Genomic DNA, 20,961 nt, shown 5'->3' with positions numbered 1-20,961 from the left:
TTCAAATATACTAGTTGTTTTGCCTTTTTGAAATTAAAAGATGTCCTTTGATTGCTTTCTTAATACAAGAGGTTTGAATTCCTTAAACTGTCCAAAAAAGAGGCCCTCCTAGACCCCATTCTCTTCCTAATTTGTGTTCGGGTGTGAAGAATTCTCACATGTGCCTAAAGAGATTAGAAAGAATTTGGACCCCAAGTCTTACAAATCCATCGTCATTGGCTATGGTGTAGATGGAGAGATGGGTTATTATCTCTTGCACCTTGAATCTCACAGAGTTATTCAGAGCTCACAAGTGATGTTTAATGATCAAAGATGCATAGATAGCCTGTGAAAGAGGTTGAGTATCAAAAGTGATATTCCAATACGTAGCAAGTTCAATTTTACAAACAACTCAATCATCTAATGATGTACCTACCATTAGTAGAGCTCTAGAGAGCACTAGTAATTCTCTTGAGATAGCAAAGTCCAGCATTTAGGCAATGAGGAGATCTATACGTGTATCTCATACAACTCAATCACCTGATGTTGTATCTACCACTAGTAGAGCTCCAGAGAGCACTAGTGATGCTCCTAAGATAGCAGAGTTCAATAGTTATACAATGAGGAGTTATATACGTGTATCTCATGTCCCTGCACATTTTTAGCTAGGGTTAGACTATTTGTTGGGCATTGACTGTCGAGAGCCTACTTGCTACCAAGAGGCTATTGAGGTGGAAGATAGCACGAAGTGGGAGCAGACAATCCACTTTGAGTATAACTCGATTATGGCAAATGAAACTTGGGAATTTGCGGAGTTTCTAGCCTTTCCTTGCAAATGGGTGTACAAGAATAAGTACACAGTAGAAAAATCTCAAACCTAAGTATAAGGCTAGATTGGTTGGTAAGGGTTTCAAGAAAATTGAAGTCAAACCTAAAAAGCTTACAAGGGTAGAATTGGTGTGTAGATTGCATAAGGCATTGTATGGACTAAAGCAGAGCTCAAGGCAATGGTACATGAAGTTTGACAAGTACATGCAATCCCAAGGGTATGTAAGGATCCAAGATGATCACTGCTTGTATACCTCAAGAAGTTGAATGATGGTTCACTTATCATCTTGATACTTTATTTGATGATAAGCTCATTGCTGGGAAGTCTAAAGATGAGATTTACAGCTTGAAGAAGTCACTTAGCATGCAGTTTTTTATGAAGGATTTGAAAGATGGAAATCACTTTCTTGGTATGTGTATTAAGACGGATAAAAAATGTGGAATACTTGAGTTGTCACAAGAAAAGTATATCCACAAGATATTGCAATGTTTTAATATGCAGGGGGAAGGCTACATTGAGTACCCCAACGTAGGCATATGAAAAACTCAGTGGAATGATGCTGGAATGTTAATGCAAAAGAGTGCGGTAAGCAAACTAGAGGAGTTGCGGGAAAAATCTGGTAGAGTCTCCTCTCTATGGAGATCAAATTCTCAAGACAAAATCATTACATAAAGTATCAAAAGTGCTCTCTAGGCATATAATAGCATATACTACTCAAAGAAACTGTCAACTTGGCATCAAAGCACCTATACTCGTCTATACATATCATATGGCGAGGCCATGAATGGGGATCTCCAGCAGCCCAGTCCACCTCACACTAGGTAGCCCGGTCCCCAATGCTCAAAAACTCACATAACAATCCTCACAAAAGGTTATGCAGACATGACTAGCCATAGTCTCAGAAAGCACTCTTCCAAATCGAGTCTCAGAAACAATCGAGACTACCAAAACAAGCCAAAATTGGCTCCACACAATGTACAATGGTAGTATTTGCAACACAAGTACATACAAAACATGAAACTGTCACTTTAAAATTACAGGACATGTGCTCAAACATGCACCAATGAGTATGTAAGAAAACGCACAAAACTAGATTCCTGCGGAGAGTAAAATGCTCTCAATAGAGCACAAGCACTCTCAAGTGCTAGTCACACATAAACCATATGTATCCAAACTCCCATTTGAATTGTAATGGATGTGAATGCCAAAGATGCTCGCAGATCTGCTATGTCTAGAGATCAAGTCAGCTCCAAAAGCACTCTAAAACAACACAATATGCGTACATGGTTTGCAAATCTATCTGCAGCTTCTTGAATACCTTGCAACTGATCGGTGATATCTCTCAAACCGTTCAGAATTTATCGACCAAACGTACCTAAAAAATTGATGTTGAATTTGGAAAAACTTTCAACTGGAAAGTTGTAGACCATAATGTTTTCTATAAGAATGGAAGGAACCAAGCCGAAAATTGACCTTTTACTCAATCAAATTTCTATTGCAATATAATACTAAAAATTTCATAGCTTCACCGCAATCTCTGCCACAATGTTGCCACAATGATGCAAGGTCTTCACTCCAGCTTTGATACCACTTGAAGAGTGCACGGTGCGGTGCATGTGGGAGAGGGAGAAGAAGAATGACACCAAGTGTTGGTGGAGCTCTTAGTGAGTGTTCAAAAATTGCCTCATTACTCCTTAGTGTTCTATATGATCAAAAGAATGGGTAAGGTTAGTATAGTTAGTGTGATGGGTGTTTGGCCAATTGGCCTGAACCCTAACAATCCATAGTGATATATGATATGTTCATATATAGACCAAGTTGTGGATTTGGCTACATTATTGGGGAGTGCCTTGGCTTCCACCCAATTACTAACATAGCATGTTTCCATGACTATGTAATTGTTCTTGAGTGTGACCTTTTTGAAAGGCCTTTTAAAATCTAGTCCCCACTGCATGGATATCTCCAGAGGTTGAATGGTGGTTAATGTCATCATGTTTTTTGTAGTGGATCTATCCGTCTTTGGAAAATATCAAATGTCTTGCAAAAGGCTTGAATATTTGACATCATTCTTTGCCACATCGCATACCAGCCTATAGAATCTTCCTGTAAATGATACTAGTGGAAAAGTGCCTTCCCAAACTCCCAATGTGAGCCTCAATAATGATCTACATTCTTCCTTGCATAGGTACACACCTCCTCAATACGCCATCATGCTCAATCTATACAAAGATCCAACAATATTTTTTATCCTTCATACTTCTAAGGATCAGTTCCTTCTTACTAGACTACAACTAGTGATCTAATAAACCCTCATATTGTAGAAAATCATAAGCTTCTTACCATTTCAAATCTTACTCTTTAGCCACCATCAAAGTCTAAAATTCGCATCTACTTGCTTATCTCTTAATGAGGATATTGATGAGATGCCTTGTGTACTTCATTGTTGGGGGGACAACCCACTGACAACGAATCTCCTTCACCTTGTCAAAGGCTACCTATGCATCTTTAGTCCCTAAAAAACCATGAGCTTGTTGGATCATTTTTTGAAGAGGGTACACATATTGTGAAAGCATCCAAAAGGACCTAGACAAATACTTCAACTTGTGCAAAAAGGAAGCCAAACCTGTTGCATTGGTTGGAGGTTCCATAAATACCAAAGCCTTCACCTTTTTAGGATCAACCTTTATACCATTCTATGAGACCACATGACCCAACATATAAGCCCATGGTTGAGCCAACTTGCACTTTATTGAGATTCAATTGACCACCCTCTTCATCTAGCCTTTACAAACACAGCTTCAACTTTGATAAATGATTAGCCATCAAACTATAGCAACTTATATCATCCATAAAAACCATGATAAACTTACCCAAATATGGCTCAAACACCCTAATTATACAATCCTAAAATGTTGCATAGGCATTCACCAAACCAAAGGGCATCTTGTGCCATAATTAAATACCTCTCATGCATTGCTACCTAGTGTTAACTGAGTCAACATTAGTTAACAGAAGCTGCTAAAGACTGAAGATGTATGGATGCACATCGAAGATCAAAGTGAAGAAGCAGTAAAGATTGGAGTTACACATTTTCCCAAAATGGTCACGTATTATAAATTTCCAATTTATTTCAAGCCATTGTAATATTTTATTGTGTTACGGGCTCAATGGGAGTTCCAAGTTGTAAAGAACACGTCAGTTACTATACCTAGGTTGCAGATACAATAAGTGTGGAGTCTCAAAGGTCTTGGGCGTCGGACATTACACATTTTAGACCTTGGCTAAGGTATAAAGGCCAACTTTGTAAAGATTTTATTAAGTTTTTGGATAAGAAATACACAGCGTGAGCTAACGGCACTCGCTTCTCTCCTTCTCGTGCTTCCTACTCCCTCTTTGGTTGTCACATTGCGAATGCATTTGTTGCATTGCAACCGCAGGTAAGAGCTCTATGCATTGACGTAAGTCATTCACAGTATTTCGTAGCTTTTGGTGTCGCCGACCCGCGTCCTATTTCATCATAATTAGTAATTTACACTTTTAAATTGAAAACTAAGCATAGGCGAGATATTGGGACATCATTGCTAAGCATTTAGATTCATTTTGGGTCGAAAACGACTAGGTCAAAAATCCACTGCTGTTAATAATTGCGATTTTGGAACTTGACCTAAAGTGGGATTTGAACCATAGGCATGTGTGCTTAGGTCTTGTAAACTTGTCCTAGAAGTTTCGTTACGTTTGGATATCATTTGATGTTGTAATGGATGTGATTGCTTGCCGATGAGCGATTGGCTTTTGGTGATTTTAGTCACTTGAGTGTAACCTAAGTTAGATGCGATTTGTTAGTTGTTTCCAAGAGATTGACAAGCTCTTGTAGCCTCTATGCACTAGTCGAGTCAGCTTCGTCCCATGGTTTGACAAATTAATCGTGGTTCTCGCTAATACTGCAATAAGATAGGACGGAGAGGTTAGACATGCGTCCCACATTTGGCGCCGCTGCCACGGACGAAGAGACCTAAACTAGGGAAAACACGAGTGTCTTGTGTAATTGTCCATTAACTTCCTCTAAGTTCACCTAGAGTAAAACTTTCTTTTTAGAAACCGCATAGCTTAAGATTGTTGTCTTTTGCTGTGTAGAGGTAACTTGGAGGTAAGTTGTACTTGCCGAGTGCCTTTCGGATTGTAGGATTGTAGATTTAGGTTAGGATTTGGAGAACGATTGAAAGGCAAGACAAGTTTTAAGATCAAGGCTCTGAAAACCGTAAAAAATAAGAAAACGAGTGTTTGTGGACACTTTCCACAACCCCATTGCATGAGAACCTAGGAGTAGGGTAAGTAGGATCCGAGGTGGATTTCAGAACATTGCTCACTCCAAATGAATCATCTGTGATTTGTTTATGTGAAGTTGCAGAGTTTCAGGTCTACGGCTAGAAATAGCACGAAAAGACTCCAAACCACTCAATCCAACTAGAGAGTAAGCTTAAAAGTTGTATGAACCAGTGGGTAAGCTCAAGGACACTTTGAGGTAAAATTTTCAAAAGTTTTCCAAAACTCAAATTATTTACTTTTTCTTGATATTTTAAGCCAAATTAAGTTTTGACTTGATTTATAGGCTCAAAATAGATCATGAAAAGACTGCCTAGTGAAAAGTTCAAAAAAGTGTTCATTTTAAGTCAAAAGTTAATAATCGCGATTATTAACTTTCAGCTCAAATTTGACCGAGGTTCATACCATTGACTCATTACATGTGTACAAACAACTTTTGTAAAGGCATAAAAGTTTTGGATCACTAAACTGACCAAAAACTGGGTAAAAACTAAAGTCTGTACTGACTTTTTGAAACTTGAGTGTAAATTGGAAAAAAAATTGTCCAAACTTGATTCATAGGCTTATATTGATGTGATAAACATGTGTATATGCTCAGTTGATCAAAAAGATGAAAAAAAATTTCAGTTATGTAAATAATCACGATTATTTACATCTGCCTCATTTTTTAATTTTTGACCAAGTCAGCATACCACTAGTTTTACCATGTTGTAATAAGCCCACAAACCAAATTTGGTAAGATTTGGATCATTGGATTGAAAATTGTGACCAATTTTGCAAAGTCAGTTTGCGAACAGAAAACTGATGACCATTTGACCAAAAGTTGCCCAAACTTAATGAAACTTGGCTAGAGACCTTAACTTGAGGTGCTTCACAGATCTGTGTCAAGATTGGAACAAAAACTTGCAAAAATTTAGTAGAAGTAAATAATCGCGATTACTTACATCTGCTCCAAAAATTGACAATCTTGCATATTTGGACATACCACAAGGTCAAGCATAGCAAGTAGACCCCACAAATCAAATTTGGTGAAATTTGGATCACAAAAGTGAGACTTAAGCCAGATTCTTGAAATCAGAGTCTACGGACACGAAACAATTGACAAACTTGATGAATCATGTCCAATTGAAGTTTTAACTTGACTCAGAGACTCAAAAGAGATCATAAAAAGACTGTTTAGGGGAAAAGTTGAAAAAAGTTGTCATTTTAGGTCAAAAGTTAATAATCGTGATTATTAACTTTTGGCTCAAAATTGACCAAGATTGATACCATAGACTCTAAGCATGATTGCAAACATCTTTTGTGAAGGCTCATAGAGTTTGGATCACAAAACAAGCCAAAAACTTGCTAAAAACTGAAATCTGACTGAATGTCGAGAAATTGAGTCTGACTTTATGAATCTTGTTCAAATTAAGTTTTAACTTGATTCATAGGCTCAAAATAGATCATAAAAAGACTCTCCTTTGAAAAAGTTGAAAAAAGTTGTCATTTTAGGTCAAAAGTTAATAATCGCGCTTATGAACTTTTGGCTCAAAACTGATCAAGGTTGATATTAGTGATTCATTACATGTGTACAAACAACTTTTGTAAAGGCACAAAAGATTTGGATCACAAAACATGCCAAAAACTTGCTAAAAATTGAAATCTAATGTTGAGAAATTGAGTCTGACTTGATGAATCTTGTCCAAATTAAGTTTTAACTTGATTCATAGGCTCAAAAGAGATCATAAAAAGCCTGTTTAGGAAAAAAGTTGAAAAAAGTTGTCATTTTAGGTCAAAAGTTAATAATCACGATTATGTAGTTTTGGCTCAAAACTAATCAAGATTGATACCATAGACTCTAAGCATGATTACAAACATCTTTTGTGAATGCTAACGAAGTTTGGATCACAAAACACACCAAAACCTTGATAAAAACTAAAATCTGTATTGAATGTCGAGAACTTGAGTGTGACTTGGTAAATCTTGTTCAAATTCAGTGAAACTTGACTCATAGGCTTATCTTGATGTGTTAAACAAGTGTACATGCTCAGATGACCAAAAATCACCAAAAGTAAATAATGGTGATTATTTACTTTTGAAAAAAAAAATCTCAAAAAAAAGAAGAGTAAATAATTGTGATTATTTACTTTTGCTCCAGAATTGAGAAATTTTGCACAACTGAGTATACCACAGGGTCAAGCACATCAAGTAGACTCCACAAATCAAATTTGGTGAAATTTGGATCACAAAATTGAGAATTAAGCCAGATTCTTGGAATCAGAGTCTGTGGTGGACACTAAACAATTGATAACTTGGACAAATCCTGATCAAACTCAACCAAACTTGTCCAGAGACCACAACAAAGTAGTTAGTTGGCAAAACAAGCCTAAAAAGTGTAAAAACTGAGAAAAGTAAATAATCAGGATTATTTACTTTTGAGCACCAGAAATAAGATTTTGGACTTTTGAGCTTGTACAGTGCTAGAACAACATAATACAAGGCCACTGGTCAATTTTGGGTTCCATCGGATCCAAAGTTGGTACATGTTAACTCAGTTTCAAGTTACAAATTAGTCCTTTAGCTCCTTACAAGGGTAAAATTTGGAAATGTCAATTGCTGACTCACTTAGCTCAGATTGAAGAACCAAGTTGCAGACAAAGAATTGGGAGCTTGACAAGAGTTGAATTCAAGTCAAGTGGGAAAAAACGGATAACAATCTAATCTGCAGGTTAGGTTATTCAAGGCCTAGATTTTCATCATTTCAAAGGCTGCAATCAATTATGACACTTTCGAGCTACAGTTAATCAACTCTTGTGAGTCTAAGAGAAATCAACTGCCAAAAGTACTTTGGCAAAAGCAGTCTTATCAAACTTGAGTAGAATTTCTTTTTGCTAATCAATACCAAAGTCTGCTAGGAGACAGTTTTTACAGAACCAGTTGACATGGACTCATCTCGAGCTGAGAGTTCAAGTACAACAGAGCAAGCCAGTAGTAGTGGTAACACGGATACAAGTGCAACAGAGCAGATTTTACAGCTTTATGTCTACAATGGAGATAAAGTCTTATATACAGATTCAAAAGGCCATAGATACTTGATGAACAGCAAAAGCAGCACAGGAGCCAAGATCCTATTGATCAGAGTAGAACCAGATTCAGAGAACTCCCAAATGTTCACAAACTTCAGTGGAGCCAGGTATTGCAAGCTTAAAAACGAAGTGCAGATAGAGGTGCAAAAAATCAACCCAAGTGGTTATCTAGAAATCTGCACAAGCTAGCAAAGCATACATTTGGTGCATATGCAATCAGGGTCATTGTACATGGATTACAATGGTCAGATCTATAGTCGAGAGCCAGTAATGGAAGATCCAACAGATCAGCCAATAGAGGCCAGTCTAATTGGAGAACCAAACCAAAGATGGTATAAAGGTCAAGATGGAGCAGTCTACATCTTGATGCTCAGTGTTCTAAAAGAAGATGCCAACAATGTGGCAAGCACAGAAACAGAAGCTCCTCTTTAAGAGCTTGGCATGACAGAGCCAGTTGAAATACCACCAGTCATGGTGTATTGCTTAGATTGTGGACTAAAATGTGGACATTTTGCTAAAGATTGTCCAAGAAATCCTGACAACAGGGACATATCAACCGCCAAGCAAGGTACAGAGAAAATTGGAAATATGAATTTCGATGTAAGTGCATTTAACTCATCACTTTTAATGCAATCGGATGATTTTGCATTACCATTAGAAGCACCAATAAAAGTACTACAAGTTCAAAATCAGCATAAAGATGCACAGGCACATGGAAAGCTTAAAATTGATTCTTCGAACAACAAATTCTTGCATGAATTTGGTCAAGGTGTCCAGATATCACCGAAGGTTGAAAAGTCTGTTAGGTTTGCAAATGATTTTGCATCCACTGACACAAGTGTGCAATCATTCACGAGTCTACGAGCCACATCAAACAGAATGATGTTAGCTTTGTATGGTACCCATAATTCATATGCACACTATGTGGACCAAAAAGGACAGCTGTACAAAAAGGATCAACCGGTGTTTGAACGGCCCACATACCAGCTCATAGAAGTGCGTCCAGTGATAGATCAGAAAGGATGGTTCATTTCACAGGAAAGAATCTATTATAGCCCATCCTCTCTAGAGTTGAAGGATATTAACCGAGTGAATTCAGAAAATTGTTCAGAGCCAAACTCTCCTCCATCGGAAACCTAGCTTCGATGTTGTGACCAAACGAGCATATACTTTGACCAAAATAGTCGTAGATATAGACGGGAGTCTAGCATCTATGATGCCTTGGGTCCTGAAACCACAGAAGCTCATATCATAGGAGACCCATGGGATAAACAATATCAGGGCAAAAATAATGCTATCACAACTTGACTTGGGGAATAATTTGTCATGTTTCACGGAGATACATAAGAAACTATGCAGAAGGTTTACAGATGTCAAACATCAACAGTGCTACCCAAAGTGTACCTTCACAATCCCAAAAGGTGAGACTCAACCAGAGCCAAACAGTTTTGAGCTCTCATAATGAAGCAGGCTATAGTGATCACCCTAGGAAGGTGGGAGCTGCAAATTCATCAAGCTCAACTCTAGTACCAGAAAATGCTACACCGGTTAGAAGCCCAAGAACTTCTAGCCAACAGACCCCTTCAAAGCAAAAACCATTGGAAGATCATATGGTTGTTGGAAGTTTTCCATTGACCCAGAAACCATCAAAATCTGCAAAAAAAAAATTCTATAAAGATCATCAGGGACAAAAGTTTCACTTGATCTCCACGAGTCAGAGTCAAAAGCCAACAAATCCCATAGTATTCAAGCAATTGCATAAGACCAAGCTCCCATATGCATATCGAGATGCAAATGGCAATGATTCTCAGCAGGTTCCTAACCTTGTACAAGCCCCTACGGATGCTAAACCTGAATTCAAGGACTATCTGAAGATGATGCAAAGCCTCAAGCTACCAGAACATGTGAGAAAACAGACAAAATCAATGAAAGCTAAAGTCCAAAAGGCCACACAAAGATCACCATCAAAATCTCCTTCGAAGAGACAGGTTCTGCCAGAAAGCACAGTGGATCTTCTAAGATCAAAAGTTACTCAAATGCAGGAACACAATGCTCAACAGTTGCAAGAAAAAGGTGCAGTGTTACAAAAACGAGCCAACATCCACGAAAGCAGGTGGTCAAAGCAAAGAAAATGCAGATAAAGCTCAATCAAGTGCAACATTGTTGGTGAAAATGAAGAAAAACTCTCAAGCGAAGTGAAGCTAGATTTTCAGTTAAACAAGAACCTCATGTCCTTCGCACTTGGAAAAAATGTGGTCAACCACAACTGGAAGATGCTCTTGGATTTGTGAGAATATCAGGAGACAAATGAGCAGAATGCTGGGGAATCATCTCCAACACCATTGAAGTAAGTTCACAGATCATCAAAGCTCAATTCCATGTGATCACAACAAAGGATATGCCAGAAGACATCATAATGGGAATGCCAATGGCCCAAAAGATGTTAGAGATACAAAATCCAATGAAGATGCAGTCTTCAAAGGCAAAAAATAATGAAGACCAAGATTTGTTACCCGCGGATGACAGTATAAAGTCCTCAAGCACAGTTAAAATGGAGACTGATATAAAGCAGATCTTATTGAAGATGATTCATCTCCATTGAACAGAACTTTAGAAGAGCTTAAAGCAAATCAGGCAATAGCAACCAGGATAGCTATGGAGCAAAAAATGCCACCAAAGCTAGAAGGAATGAAGATCAAAATTGTAGACAAAGGTAAAGCTAAAGTGGAACTTCCACCGATTAGCAAAGACGATGTGAAAGCATATGCCTCTACAAGAACCCTCATGGATCAGCTTCTTCAAGAAAGTCAAGCTTTCAAAACTTCAAGTCAATTGCTGACCCAACTAAAACCTCTAAGGAGACACCAAGAAAAGCAAAGATATATCAGCCAAAGTACTCAAGAAAGCAAAGGAAAGTCAAGCAAGTGTTTGTTCTGAGCAATTTAGTTAAAGTCAATGATCCGATTTGGATTAAGGACGAGAAATCAACACAGAAAGACAAACACATGGGATGGATAGCATCACAATGGAGCTTAAAGGAACAAGAGTACTATGGAGGTAACAGATAGATATGGGTGTCAAAACCACAGGTTAGAGCATATGAAGTAACTTCAAGTCCCTCCCAAGAAAGAAGGCCCACAAGGTATCAACCTCGACAATATCCTAGGATACCTAAGAAGCAGGTATACAACAGAACAACATTGAATGATGTTGAAGTCTATCACAGCTCACAAAAGGATACAGAACAAAGATGGATCTCAAAGAATTCTCTTCTTGTTGGACAAGGATTCTACACAGGGTATACAAAGATTTGGCTACCAGTCAACCACAAGCCAACTGCAACTACACCAGACTTGCATGAAGATCTCAACATCTCAGCAGGACCTAAAGCTCAAGAAATTCAACAAAGGAGTTACAAAAGTCATCAAGAGGTTTGGATTCCTAAGTCTTCCAATGCTCCTAGTCAAAAGCCAGATGCCAAAAGTGAACAGAGGCCTACAACAACTTCAAAGACTCCTATCAACATGCCTACTTGGAGAATCAAACGGATAATGGAGTCTTCACAGTCAAAGAAGGACAACCCAACCAATGAGAATGCAGATTCGAAGATGATAAAATAGGTATGGCAAAAGAAACCTTCAATGTGAACTTGGTCCTTCACTAATCCTCTTTTTGAGGATTCAAGCTTACTTTTACCTGAACAAATGTTTGTAGTAAACTCAAGAATGTAAAAAGTCAAGTCGCCAGGGTGCAAAAACCACTCTTTGGCATAGTCAGAGTCGGGCTATTAAGCCATAAAATGAGCAAAGTATTAGTCCCAAATCTTCGTCATATTAAACTCTGTGCTAAGAGTCGTAGTTATTAGGCTTATTCTCAAGCTGGAAGAGTTGATCATATCTAAGTCATTTCGCTCATGCTGGATGAGATGAGCATAAGAGTCGAAGTCTATTAACTTACAATTGGTGGAGTGCAGTAGAGTCCAACACTCACGCACAGTGCACAGTAAGATGAGAGCACATATCCTAGTCAACGAAAACCATTCTTAAAGGGGTCCAGCTTGCAAAGCCATGTCATATGCTTTTATAGCTACACCATCTTTCTGAAGAACCCCTCAAAATCTTACTTGCACAGCATATTGTTTTCCATGCATTTTTGTGTATGCATAAATAGGATGTCCCACCATTGGACATATGCATTAGACACTCTTTTTTGCTTCCACCTATGTACCTTGAGTGGACTACAACAGGCAAACCAATGTTCCATCATGCTACCCTTTCAGATTTGTTGCCTTTTCAATTCCATATCTATCAGCAAATAATCCATTGAGTACTTTATTAATATTTCCCATGCTAATAAGTACCCCAATAATGCGCGTATCCCAAAGGTACTTTTTTCCACTGGGTTTTTTCCCTTTGGTCATCCAGGTATAAGACCCTAATTTAGAACCTCATCATTCTACTTCCCTTGCACGTATTACATGAAGTTTATTGAGCTCATTTGTCAATTGTGCCCTGTGAAAAAGTGTGCTTGAAATACATTTCTTTACCATGTCAAATCTCTCTCTCTCTCTCTCTCTCTCTCTCTCTCTCTCTCTCTCTCTCTCTCTCTCTCTCTCTCTCTCAATGTTAGACAAGACAAAGACATGATAGAAGAGTCATCTTAATTCATTAGAAAGTACAAACTCGTCCGTGAACAATGGACTGAGATACAATTTCTGTAAGTATGGAATCAGAATGTCTTCAAGGTAAAAATCGAAGGAATGCCCCTCGAAAGAAGGTGGTGAGATAGTTGTTCCCGGCGGATTTAGTTCTCCCTTTTCAGGAGTATCATCAATCAGTAGTGTATTAGTTGCATCAAAGGGTACACCGATTTGGCTAAACGGTTTGTACAAAAGAGGTAAGTGTGGTTTTTTAGGGTGGTAGTGGCCCTCAACGGTAACGCATTTTCTTTGATCATACAAAAAGGCAAAATCTGACGTGTGAGCGTGGCATACACTGCAAACTATTCTAACTAGTGGCGACAAGTTTTGCCTTTGCATTGAAGACCATATGGCAACTCTGAAGCGCGGAAGAAGAAACTGAATAAATTCCTTGGTTCCTGGACGAACCACGACTCGACAAGTTCCCATCCGAAACGTTTGCAAATCCTCAAAGGGTTCTCTGTCACCGAGAGGCACCCGCATCAGCAGCAATCCATTGACGTCCAAGATAATCAACCTTTGTAAAAGTTGACAAGTACATATAAGTAGTTAGAAGCTGAACATATTTTGCCATACTTGAATAGACATTACCGGAACAACCGTATCTACAGGTAGCAAGGGTCCATACTGGGTCTCTGTAGTGTTCATGTCGTTGTTGCTCTCCTCTGCTTTATCTTCATAGTCATCATTCACATCTTCATCAGGGGTCTCCCCCATGGCTCTTTCTGCCTCATTCAAGGTTTCCTCCAAGGTCTTTTCCTCTCCCTCGGTTGATCGGCCTGCCTCATACATCCTTGCCTGATCCATATCAGTTTGCTCATCCCTAGGCCTGCTTTCCTCATCCATATCCTTTTGCTCATCTATAGGCCTGCTTTCCTCATCTTGGGTTTCAGCCATAGGCTCTTTTGGCTCCTCCACTGGCTGAATTGGCTCTTTCATTGTCTCCTCTGGTTGTACACTAGCACCTTCCATATGCTCATTTGACCTTTCCTCATCCTGGGCTCTTTCATCTTCTGCTGATATGACCCCCTCGGCCCGTTGTGATTCCACTGTATCGGATGCAGGGGTTTGTCGTGGTGGCACGTCATGTTTTGTTAAATCAATAGTGTGATCATCCAAGCCGCTATCTTCAAGCTCTCTGGGGCTAGACATAGTAAGCAGGTGTTGTATTAAACTTACCCGGTATCTTTGCAAATAATCATATGTGTAGTTTTTTAAAGCACTCTGCAAAATTGAAAGACCACATGGTGAGAATTCTTTTATAGACTAAACCAAAACTAACTGAATGCATTGCCAAATGGGTACCTTAGTCATGAAAGGTTTTAATGCAAAGTAGCTTTGCAGGACATATTCTGCATGGAGAAGACATCTCCAGCCGCAAGAATTTCCATCGGTTTGATTTGGGACAGGTACATCTTTGATTGGGGCCTTGTATAGCTCATACCTTCCACATAGCTTGCCATAGGCAAGCAACAACCTCTTTATACAACTGCACAAAGCAATGTCAAGATGTTAGCATGAGGCTTCAAATTTACATGGATATCTATAAGAAACACTTTCTGATACAAAACACTTACAACCTAATTTCAGGGTGGGTTCCTTTTATTGAATTGAACACCCACACTACTGGTTGGTCAACATCAAGGCATATGAGACTCCAGTGATGGTTGTTCTCATATGGAAAGATGATGACAGCAACTTCCAGCATAGCACAGTGGAGAAACCAACTCTCAAAGGTCCCAGATGGACTGTTCTTTTGTCTAATAATCACTGACATTTGTGGATCAAGAAGAAACACCTCTGTGTGGGTGTGCAGTGGGAGTTGACTTTTGATCAGGCTGCAGAGAGTTTACCTGAGTTAGCAAACCTATTATCTGAGTTTTGAAAGCTAGCAAGATAGTAACACTTACTTAAGACAAGCATAGATAATTGTGTCTGAAATCTGAGCATCTGGATTCTGCAATAAATGAATGTCCACTTTTTCCAGAGCTAGCTTTCTGGCTCCATCTACAAATGGTATCTCTGCAAGAAAACCATCCTTCATTGAAAGTAGAGTTTCTTGATTGCTTGCCTCTATGGACAGGGTCACATTACATTCTGTTTGCCTCTGGGACTCCACTGCTACTTTTGCTTTCTCCTTAAGCTCTGCTTCCCTCATGTCCTCTGTTTGGCGAGCAATAGTCTCTGCCCTTGCCCTTGTATTCACATCATGTGTGACATCTACAACTGTGAGTTGTGGCACTAGCTCCGGGGGGTATAACAAAATTTCCCTCATTTTCTTATCCTTGCAGACATTGGGGACCAGTAGTTTGTCATACCTCCACCTTATTCTTTTCAGTGTCTCACTATCTTTGTCCATTATAGTAACCCTGTGGGCATGGGCTGCAACAATGGTCATGTCACTGAAGTACTCCAGTAGGAAGTCCTCTGCTGCTTCTTGTAGAGCCATTAATGCCACCACCTTCCACCTTTTGGGGCCCCAAGTAGCTTCTTCACATATGGACCTCACCATCCTCTAGAAGGGCAGCTTTGGTATGCATAAATCTACACATTTCTGTGCCTTTCTGATTTCTCTGAAAAGTCCCATGCAGGTTTGTAACTTCTTCACCCTTGGCCCTTTCAAAATTTTATTGGGTTTTCCAGGTCTTTTCTTTGGGGTTGCAGATCTGCTACTTGCTTTAGATGCTAATCCTGGTCCCTTGCCTGCTTTCCTTGCAGTGGCTTTTGTTCTAGCCATTTCACTGTACACAAAAAGAAGAGTCTCTCTCTCTTTCTCTATCTCTCTCTCTCTCTCTCTCTCTCTCTCTCTCTCTCTCTCTCTCTCTCTCTCTCTCTCTCTCTCTCTCTCTCTCTTCTCTCTCTCTCTCTCCTTTCTATAGCTTAGCATATTTAAATAGAGAGAGAGAGAGTGAGAGAGCCCATTACTAAAGGCGCGCGTGGAGCATGTTTTGACCTCAACAAACACCTCCGCGCACCGTTAGTATAAGGTAATAGAAATACTCTCTCTCTCTCTCTCTGTCTCTCTCTCTCTCTATAACACTCAGACATACACTGTTCAATGCACAGTACTAACGGTGCCCATAGAGACATGCACACTGTCATAATAATCAATATCTAATTCTCCTAAATGATTTTCTCATATTAAACTGATCATTTAATGTGGGGAAGTGCCAAGGGAGAAAAAGCTAGAATATTGGTTAAGTTAGCAGACCGGCCACAGTAGGGATCCAAAGGAGGGAAAATAGGGATCCAAAGGGGGGGCCATCTGCAAAAGAGCCATGTGAAACAATGGGCCAAAAAGACCCTAAGGTTCAGCCCATTAAGACTTCCAAAATGCTAAGGTTCCAAAATTCAAAGGTTGTGTCCAAAGGTCAACCCTAGGGAAAATTGGATGCTTAGTGTGTGCCCTAAAAGTCTTTGCATATCCCTACATGGGAGGGGGCGAGCCCCAAAGCTAGGGGATGAGAGAGAAAGCCACACACACACACACAGGCTCCCTTTACACAAAGGGAATGAGGGACACATGTCAGCTCCCTAGGCCAGATGCCCACAAGGTGTGCCCAATTCCTATTGGAAGACCCTTGAAGTGGACCAATGAGAATTAAGCTAGAGTAAATCTAGTTTAATTAATTTAAAAACATTTAATAAAAGAAACCAATAAGAATTAAGTGTCCTAGAAGACTATTGGGCAGTCTCCCAAGGGGTCCAATGAGCATTCAGGAGCCCCATGGCTTGCCTGATTCCTATTGGCCAGGAGGCAAAGGGGTCCAATGAGAGTTTAGTTTAATTATTTAATTACCTAAAGCTCTCACAAAAGGGGAAAGGGGGACACATGTCAGAAGGCTATCACTTATGCTGCTTAATCCCTATTGGCTTGACCTGGGGAGGTCCAATGAGGCAAAATCCAGACTTATTTAGCAGCTAGGGCTCGCCCAAGAGAGGGGGGGGGCTGATTTTTGCTTGGCATTGACACACACACTCTCACACTTGACCATGTGTGAAGGGAAAATACTCTATCTCCTCCCAAGCTTTAATGGAGAGCTCATCACCTACTCCAAGCTTGTGAGATAGAAGCCTACATCAACACTCTCTTGGCATGTGGATGCAAATCCAACCAAGAGCCAAGCTTCAATGCATGCTCATCTTCTCTACCAAGCTAATTACTAAGCTAAGCTATGCTAATATGAGTGATTATGTGAGGAGATGTACTTCTTTCTCGTAAGATACTTCTTTTTCCTCTCAATCTACTCTCATACCCTGCTAGCTCTCACCATCTTCGAAGGTGTGTGAGGTCTTGGGTCTGAGAACGGGGATAATTCAAGTTGTGTTTGATTAAGTGTTTTGCTTGGTGTATGAAGCTTCCATCTTCATTGCACTAGCTAGTCTTGAAGGAACACAAAGAATTGTATTGTACAATGTCTCTCTTGATGGGAGAAACCATAATACAAAGCCTTTTGGAGGGGGGACCGGCTCCATGCAAATCCGGTCCTCAACTGTTGTCAATAGCTTAATTGCTCTCTCTTTTAAAAGTATTGTCGATGCTATCTAACTAGGTGTTATGCTTTTTGTTGCTCTCTCCACCCAAGCACTCTTGTAAATCTCATTAGGAATCAACTCTAATGAAATGCCCACTATGTTCATGCTAAATTCCGCTACACAAAAGATTTTAGGCCATTAAATGTTACATTGGTATCAGAGCTCAAGGTTTCTCTTTTCTTGCTCAAGAAGGGAGGTCCTCAAGCTAGCTACAAATGGTTGGTATTATTAATTGCCTGTGAGTAAGTAGAATAGGGATTTTTCAGCCTTGCAGTGCGCCTGCCTTTGTGCAGTTAACGGGGCATCACCGTCGAGAGCTATGGTCTTAATAGTGGAGTCCTACGGGGCTTGCCTACGGCTTAACCACTATTGAGCTATTAGAAGCTTGACAGGAGCCGGTGTTGTTTTGGTGTCGAAAGACCCTCTCTTCTATTCCTTGCAATTAATGGTATTCGAGCCGCGGGTACAGTAGCTTGAGTGCTTTTTCTAAAGGGGTAAAGAGGAGTAGCAACTAGGGCTTGAAGTGCCAAAGTACACCTAAAAAGTTTACACGTAAAAGTTGTTAGAATGGCTGACAATAGTAAAGAGAGTGAAATTAATGTTGATAATTTTGATTTTGCTCATGAGCAAGCTACTAATGATGCTTCAATGCTTGTTAACTATCTTGTTTCTAGGCTTCAACAAGCCATGGGCAATCCATCTCTCCAAAGTGAAGTGCAACGGCAGCTCCGTGCTCACGGGATTCTCCAAGCTCATCACCATGACGAGAGAACACCTAGGAAGCCTCCTTGTGAGACTACCAAAAGAGGTCTCTCTCCGATTCGGGAAGAAGAAGAGAATCCATATGAAGGGCTCAAGAACTTACTTCTTGATGATGCATCTCCTTCCCAAAGGAGAACTCAAGAGCCTCCACCGAAGGAACGAGAAAGAAGCGAGTCTCCCGCCACCTCGGCGGAGATGGCTCCACGAAGACGGCGGGCTAAACGCTCTCCATCACCACCAAAGCGGAGAAGACCATCACACTCTTCTCCACGCCATAATTCAAAGAGGGATGATAAAAAGCAAGAGAAGAAAAAGGCGAGAAAGAGGACACCCTCTTCTCCATCTTCTTCATCCTCTTCCTCTTATGAAAGCTATGGTGAAGACGACAAAGATCAAGACAAGAAAAAGGCGAGAAAGAGGTCACCCTCTTCTCCACCTTCTTCAAATTCCTGAAGAAAGTGATGGTGCAACTTTTGAACCATCAAAAAGAAGAGGCCATAGAAAATCCTATGCCGCATGGAAGAGGTCGTCCAAGCTGAAGAAATTCAAAGAGGGAGGGAAGAGCATCTCTTTCCTTACCTATGATGGCACCTTCGGTGCTACAGACAAAGTTTTGGCCTTTATCCAGCAATTCGATGCGGCGTTTGGAGATGAGGGCTTCACGGAGTCCTCTAAGCTACGCCATGTAGCTATGCACTTTCAAAAGTCCGCCAGACAATGGTGGTCTAGCCTACGAGCCAACGGTGAAGCTCCACGAACATGGAAGGCTTTAAGAGCTTCCATTATGAAGCAGTTTTTGGCCACCGATGCCAAAGACAAAGTACTCACCGAATGGCGAAGCTTAAAGCTCTCTCCCAATGAATCCATCCACAAATATGTAGACAAGTTTTGGGACCTACAACTCAAAGCCACTGTCTTCAAAAAGTTGGATTTTGGAGAGCAAAAGCAACAATTTTGTGCGGGCTTAACCGAAGAAATGGCGGAGTATGTCAACTCCCAAAGGCCACGTACCATATCGGCGGTAATACACCATACTATGGTGGCCTCGCGAATCAATTTCCAAACGGGGGGTAAAAGAAATAATAAGCCCCCGGAAAACAAGGGTTCCAATGAGCCTAAGGGGAAGGACAATGTCCAAAAGTCTCCTAAGGGCAATTCCAACAAAGCTAAAGAGAAGGGAGTTTACAAAGGAAAGAATAAACTCTCTCCTGAAGAGCTTGAGCGTTATCGTAAAGATAACCGGTGTTTCAAGTGCGGCGAACAAGGGCATGCGTACCGCGCTTGTCCCCAAAAGAACAACCGCCAAGATCCTCCTAGAGCTTCTTTGGTTGAAATCCAAGAGGAGGAGATTCACCAAACTCACCACAAAGGATCTCCTCTATGCCATGCTTGGGGAAAGGTAAGAGAACATGATGCTTTTATTCTCTTTGACCCTGGTTCTACTCACAATTTTATATCTATGGAGTTAGCCACCAAGCTAGGCATACAATCCTACGAGATGGGAGATATCCTACCCGCAGACAGTGCCTTCAAGGGGCAAGAAGCTTCAGTCACTCCCTTAATCGGGAAATTGAGGCTTCATGTCCAAGGCTATGTGGACAAAGAGGACTTCTTTATCTCTCCTCTCAAGCATAAGGATGTAATCCTAGGGGCACCATGGTTTGACCGTCTGGCTGCCCATGTTAAATTTCCTGAAAGGAGAATCTCCTTTAAGTTCAGGGAAAAGGACATGTATATAGATGCTAGGGAGATGGGTAACACCATCCCCATTGTACATACACCAGCTTTCAACAAGTCAATAAAGAGCTCTATTTCCGTGTACATGATTTTTGTTAAAGATTCTCAAAATGAACCTAATGCTTTAGCAAAAGAAAATAAAAGCAACCAAAAGGAATTAGAGTTATCCAATTTTCTCAAGGGGTTTCAAGATGTCTTTATTGACGACATCCCTTGTGAGCTACCTCCTAAACGAGGTAATGACGACCATGCAATTGAACTTCTTCCAGGAAGTTCACCGCCTAACAAACCTCCTTATAGAGTTTCTCAAGCTCAACAAGAGGAGATTATGCGGCAAGTGCATGAGTTAATTGAGAAGGGCATGGTTAGGCCTAGCTCATCTCCATTTTTCTCACCTGTGCTATTAGTGCAAAAGAAAGACGGCACATATCGTATGTGTGTCGACTATAGAGCACTAAATAGGATCACTATCAAGAATACGTTTCCCGTTCCACGGGTAGAAGACCTATTTGATAAGCTACAAGGATCGACCTACTTCAGTAGGATTGACCTAAAAAGTGGCTATCATCAAATAAGGATAGTTGATCAAGACATTGTAAAGACCGCATTTCGTACTACATTTGGTCTTTACGAATACATTGTCATGCCTTTTGGCTTGACTAATGCACCAGCCACATTTAACCGCTTGATGGAGAAGCTGTTCAGACCTCATCGAACCTTCATTGGAGTGTTCTTTGATGATATTATCATCTACTCTAATTCATTAGAGGAACACAAGCAACACCTCCAGGTAATATTTCAAGTTTTAAGAGAGAATAAACTTTATGTTAATCGAAAGAAAAGTGAATTTTTCTTGCAAGAGATTCAATATTTAGGTCACATTATCTCTCAAGATGGAATCCAAATGGATCCATCCAAGTTAGAGGTAATAAAAGGATGGCCTAAACCAAGGAATCTTCATGAACTAAGAAGCTTTATAGGTATGTGTGCATACTATAGACGCTTCATAGAAAAGTTCTCACAAATTG

This window comes from Adiantum capillus-veneris, chromosome 3 (genome assembly GCF_014529385.1).
Source record: "Adiantum capillus-veneris isolate H3 chromosome 3, ASM1452938v2, whole genome shotgun sequence".
Classification (NCBI taxonomy): Eukaryota; Viridiplantae; Streptophyta; class Polypodiopsida; order Polypodiales; family Pteridaceae; genus Adiantum; species Adiantum capillus-veneris.
This window is presented reverse-complemented; position numbering follows the sequence as displayed.